Consider the following 5881-nt stretch of genomic DNA (forward strand, 5'->3'; position numbering starts at 1 on the left):
GGGAGGTGCCCTGGGCGGGCGGTGTGGCCCGCGCGGGGCCGGGAGCCAGGCCGCTGCCTCGATGGCGGCGCGGGGCCGGGAGCCAGGCCGCTGCCTCGTGGTGCGGGGCCGCAGGGAGGAGGGCGGCAGCACTTCCTCTCTCTGCAGCTGCCGCTGCGGTCAGGCAGGGTTCTGGTCGGAGGCCCTGGGAGGACCGGCCCCCACCGCCCTCAGACACACGGGGGGGGGGGGGGGGGGTGTCCCAGCTTCTCGCGTGCACAGCCCGCTGACCTCAGCAGGGCCTGCCGAGGGAGCGAATGCTGGGCCTGGGAGTAAACTCGCTGGAGAGGCTCCGGCCCAGACCACCCAGCCCCAGTCCGCCCAGCGCCCAGCAACGCCCGCTCCCTGCCGCTTGGGAGAGCCGGGAGCCGGACGGGTGCTGGGCGGGAGCCGGGGGCGGGAGGGGGGGGTGCTGGGTGGGAAGGTCACCCCATCAGAGCTCTCCATCCGAGCGCCGCCCTCAGACAGACTGGACCGCTGCCAGTCCGTTCTCGCACCCCAGTCTGTGTCTGTGCTGATTGTGGGTTTGTTTGTGCATCAGATCCCACAGGGGAGGTCCAGGCCGGCACGCTCTGAGCCGGGGTTCGAGGAGGCCTAGTGGGCCCTGAGCCTGGGTTCGGGGGAGCCTGGGGGGCCCTGAGCCTGGGTTCGGGGAGGCCTGGTGGGCCCTGAGCCCAGGTTCGGGGGGTCTGGGGGGCCCTGAGCCCGGGTTCGGGGGGGCCTGAGCCCCGATTCGGGGGAGCCTGGGGGGCCCTGAGCCCCGATTCTGGGGAGGCTGGGGGGCTCTGAGCCCCGATTCGGGGAGGCCTGGTGGGGCCTGAGCCCAGGTTCGGGGGGGCCTGAGCCCGGGTTCGGGGGGGTCTGGGGGCCCTGAGCCCGGGTTCGGGGAGGCCTGGGGGCCCTGAGCCCGGGTTCGGGGGGGTCTGGGGGCCCTGAGCCCGGGTTCGGGGGGGCCTGGGGGCCCTGAGCCCGGGTTCGGGGGGGTCTGGGGGCCCTGAGCCCGGGTTCGGGGGGGCCTGGGGGGCCTGAGCCGGGTTCGGGGGGCCTGTTGGGCCGTGGCTGGGCCTGCTGGCGGGCTGCTGGGCCCGGTGCGCGGGGCGGGAGCTGTCCGCGATGACATCAGTGCCGTGTCCCCGCCCCAGCCCGCCGGGAGGCGGCCCTGCCCGGACTTCCCGGCCGCCGGAGGACGGAGCCGGAGCCGAGTGCGGCCGGGAGCGCAGAGCGGCTGCAGGGAGAGTGGCCCCAGCTGCCAAGGTACCGGGCCGGGGGCCGGGCGGGGGCCGGGGCGGGAGAGGGAGGGGGGCCGGGGCGGGAGAGGGAGGGGGGCCGCCGCCTGTGTGCGCCGCCGCTTCCCGGAACCCGCGGGAGCCTCCCCCGCCGCCGGGCTGGCCTCCCTCTGTCCCCCTGGGCCCGCACCTCCCTCCCCGAGGACGCTGAGACCCCCACCCCGCTGGGCTCGGGCGCCGGGGCCGGAGGGCGGAGGGCGGAGGGCGGAGGGCGGAGGGCGGGCGGAGGAGCAGCCGTGGCCCCGAGCTCACCCCGAGCTGGGGCGCTGGAGGGAGAGGGAGGGGGACCCCTGCAGGGTCCGGGCGAATGGAGCCGGTTTCCACCCCAGAGACAGGACCGTTACGGAGCCTCAGCCCTCTGTCCTCCCTGTCCGGGCTCCGGGCAGCGGCCAGCTCCGCCTCCTCCGGGCAGCGCCGGCCCCCGCCTCCTGGCTTGTCTTCCCAGAGGCTCAGGAGTGCCCGGGTCGGACCTGGGGCGGGGGTGGGGGTGGGGGCAGAGGCAGGCTGGGGGCCTGGAGTCACCCCCATGCCCCCTCTCCCGCTGGGTGTCACTGGCCACCCTGGCCGCACGCTGGCCGCACACCTGCCTCAGGGCAGCGGCGACCTGCAGACGGCCCCCCTAGGGGGCCGGGCAGACACGTGTCCGGACGGGACTTGAACTGGTCAGTGCTGAGGTTCACATGATTCTTCTCTGCCTTTCCTCTTTCTCCTGGATTTATTTTGAAAGTGAAAGAAAGCCGGCCGGGGTTTGGCCCCTGTGAGTTGACAAATGGTACTTTGTCTTTAAAAAGAAAGAGAGAGAGAGAGAGAGAGAGAGAGAGAGAGGGAACTAGAAGTGCCGTCGTCCCCGAGGCTCTGTCTTAGGAGCGAAGCTTTCCTTAAACCGGCCCCTCCCCACCTGCCGCGAGCCACGTGGGGGAGGGGTGGGGGGGTGTTCTTGGGCTCTCGGTCATTCTGTCCCACCAAGTCTGAATGCCGCTGAGCCCCAGCGGTGTGGCTCTGTGGACAGAGCGTCGGCCTGCGGGTCAAAGGTCCCGGGTTCGATTCGGGTCAAGGGCACGTGCCTCGGTTGCAGGGTCCTCCCTGGCCGGGGCTCCTGCAGGAGGCAGCCCGCCCGCCCCGGCCTCCGCTGCTCTGAGGACGGGCGGGTCCCTCCGCGCCGGGAGAGCAGGCTCACGGTGGGCGGGCACGGGGGGCCCAGGTCCGGGGTGGGACCCGGAGGAGCAGACAGAGAGGAAGAGGGAGCCCAGCTGGGGGGCCGGAGAACGCCCGCCCCCGCCCCGTGTCCCGCCCCGTGTCCCGCCAGCCGGCTCCCCCGTGTCCGTGTCCGTGGGAGAGGTGCTCCCAAGCGTTGCCGTGGCTGCTTTGGTTCTGAGTTTGAAAACATATGTAACCTGTGCGGGTGCACAGCCACCGAAATTAGACGGGGAGTCCGCACGATGGATGGGGAGGAAGGAGGGCCTGTGCCGCCTGCTCTCTCCTCTCCGACAGAGCGGCCGGCCCTCCTGCTGCTCAGAGGCCAGGGTGGTGGCGGGTCCCAGGGCTCAGAGGCCAGGGTGGTGGCGGGTCCCAGGGCTCAGAGGCCAGGGTGGTGGCGGGTCCCAGGGCTCGGAGGCCAGGGTGGTGGCGGGTCCCAGGGCTCGGAGGCCAGGGTGGTGGCGGGTCCCAGGGCGAGCAGGGAAAGCCGGCCGGACCCAGGAGGCCCTCCTGCTGCTGGTGGTGGCCTGGCCACTGCCTCCCGGGAGCCAGGAGCCGGGAGCCAGGAGCTGGGAGCCTGCCCGCAGGACACTCCACAGAACCGTCCCGGGTGGTCCAGGCGTTCCCGCCGAGGTGCACCCCCTTGTCCCCACCCCAGCACCACCCTCTGAGCCAAATCTTTACAGACAGCCCGGCCGGCCAGCTGCTGTGGCTCCGGGGCTGGGCATCGACCTTCGAACCAGGAGGTCAGGGTTCCATTCCCGGTCAGGGCACCGGCCGGGCTGTGGGCTGGATCCTGTGTGGGCGTGCGGGAGGCAGCCGGTCCAGGATTCTCTCTCACCATGGATGTTTCTTCGGCTCTGAAATCAATAAAAATATGTTTTAAAAGCACAAGTAAAGCCTTTACAGAACAAACTGGCTCGGGCACCGTTGTGAAGAGGCGAGATTCCACGCCGCTGCCCGGCTGCCTGGCAGGAGCAGGTGATGGCGGGTCCGAGGAGGGAGGCGGCGGAGACGCGGGGCGGGGGGGCGGCACGGGCCCGCCCGCAGGGAGGCCGGCGGAGAGAAAGTGGCGCGCGCGCTCGTTCAGAAGGAAGTGTCTGCGATCGCCTCCCACCAGCTTGATGACAGTAAGAATTTGGTGAAATGAGCCCGAGGTGAGAGGATGAGAGGATGTGGGGCCGGAGGTGAGAAGAGGCTGCCGCCTCAGAACGCTGCAGAGGCTGCAGACTCCCCACGGCGGACACAGGAGGCGGCGGGGGGAGGGGGGCCGGGCAAGCACGTCCCACCGCAGTGAGGGCATCGGCCACGGTCGGCGCCATCGGCCTCGGACGGCGCCATCGGCCACGGTCGGCGCCATCGGCCTCGGACCGGCATCGGCCTCGGACGGCGCCATCGGCCTCGGGCGGCGCCATCGGCCACGGTCGGCGCCATCGGCCTCGGTCGGCGCCATCGGCCTCGGACGGCGCCATCGGCCTCGGACCGGCATCGGCCTCGGACCGGCATCGGCCTCGGACGGCGCCATCGGCCTCGGACCGGCATCGGCCTCGGACGGCGCCCTCGGCCTCGGTCGGCGCCATCGGCCTCGGACGGCGGCATCGGCCTCGGACGGCGCCATCGGCCTCGGACGGCGCCATCGGCCTCGGTCGGCGCCATCGGCCTCGGATGGCGCCATCGGCCTCGGACGGCGCCATCGGCCTCGGACGGCGCCATCGGCCTCGGTCGGCGCCATCGGCCTCGGACTGCGCCCTCGGCCTCGGACGGCGCCATCGGCCTCGGACGGCGCCATCGGCCTCGGACGGCGGCATCGGCCACGGACGGCGCCCTCGGCCTCGGACGGCGCCATCGGCCTCGGACGGCGCCCAGGCTGCAGTCTGAGAAAGAGCCTGACGGGCACACAGCCTGCCGGGCCACGGGGAGCGGGCTGCCTGGGGGAACCCGCCAACGGGACCACGGTGCATCGAACGGCGAAAGAGGGCGGTGAAATGACAGTGCTCCTCGGGCCGGAGACGAGGCAGCGCCCGCACAGGCCCTGCCCGCCCAGCGGCCGCTTCTCCGTCTGCGCTCGGCGCGGGTTTTAGATGGCTGCTCACGTCCTTCCGGCTGGCAGCGAGGCTCCCCACGAGGCCGCTTCCCGCCTGCTCCCCGGGGCAGCCACCCCCAGCGCAGGCCCGGAGGAGAGGGTCCCGCAGCACCCGGCCTCCGCCCGTAGGCGCCAGCCCACACCCAGCACCCCGCTCACCGGAGTCACCTCTCCCTCCCCCAGGACCTGCCCAGGCCTGGCAGGCTGACGTGTCCGGGCCTCAGCCTCGGCTGCCACCGCCTGTGATCGGGGCCCTGGGTGCCACCCCCCCCCCGCCCCGCTCACACCCCGAGGCATCGCGGGCTCTGGGGGCACCCAGCCTGCGGGGGGCGGGAGCAGCCAGGGAGCGAGCTCCCGGCCTGGGCTCGGGCCGCGGGCCATCGGTCACTGACAGAGACCATTGGGGGGCCCTCTGGGCACGGCCTGGGCCGGCTGGTCTGCGGCCTGTGGGAAGGCAGCCTCCTGGCCGTGTCGCCAGACGCCAGGGGAAGCGGGACTGCTGGCCCGAGAGCCGGCTCCCAGCACTCCGGGAAGCGGGGTGAGCCCCAGGCGGGCTGAGCAGGGCCCCGGGCACCCGGTCAGGGTCCGGGCGCGGGAGGGGCGCGGGAGGGGGCTGGGCTCGTTCCCCGGGGCCATGCCTCTCCCTCTGCCTCCCTCTCAGATCCATCGAACACACGTTAAATAGGCGGGCGAGGGGGCGAGGGGCAGTGAGGCCCCGGGGACCGAGGGGCGGCTTCCTGGGCCGGCCCAGCGAGAGCAGACTATTTCCCCAAATCGTTTTAACTCTTCACTTTGTCCCCCATCGACCCCCCGCACCCCACCCAGGCCTTCAGCTCCTATTGTGTCCACATGGCTGTGTGTGTGTGTGTGTGGTTGTGCGTGTGAGGTTTGTGTATATGGTTGTGTGTGTTGTATGTGTGTGAGATTTGTGTGTGTGTTGTATGTGTGTGAGGTTTGTGTGTGTGTGGTTGTGTGTGTGTGTTAGTGTGTGTGGTTGCGCGTGTGTGGTGTATGTGGTTGTGTGTGTTAGTGTGTGTTAGTGCGTTAGTGTGTGTTAGTGTGTTAGGTTGTGTGTGGTGTGTGTGGTGTATGGGGTTGTGTGTGTGTTAGTGTGTTAGTGTGTGTGGTTGTGTGTGTGGTTGTGTGTGTGTGTATGCGGTGTGTGGTGTGTGTGGTGTGTGAGGTCTGTGTGTGAGTGGTTGTGTATGGTGTGTGTGTGTGTGTGTGTGGATGCGGTGTGTGGTGTGTGTGTGAGGTGTGTGCAGTGTGTGTGTGT

The 5881-nt window shown here is 71.0% G+C and overlaps 1 protein-coding gene across 1 annotated transcript in view; it reads left to right on the forward strand.

Annotated features, from left to right (window-relative positions):
- Positions 1 to 1080: 1080 nt before the first annotated feature.
- The window catches only part of IFNAR2 (interferon alpha and beta receptor subunit 2), a 27616-nt gene continuing 22815 nt past the window's right edge, over positions 1081 to 5881 (forward strand). Inside the window, exon 1 of the mRNA XM_045579845.1 lies at positions 1081 to 1293. The gene's annotated coding sequence lies outside the window, so the exon portion shown is untranslated. The remainder of the gene's footprint in view (positions 1294 to 5881) is intronic.

Source organism: Pipistrellus kuhlii, unplaced genomic scaffold, assembly GCF_014108245.1.
Source record: "Pipistrellus kuhlii isolate mPipKuh1 unplaced genomic scaffold, mPipKuh1.p scaffold_m20_p_118, whole genome shotgun sequence".
Classification (NCBI taxonomy): domain Eukaryota; kingdom Metazoa; phylum Chordata; class Mammalia; order Chiroptera; family Vespertilionidae; genus Pipistrellus; species Pipistrellus kuhlii.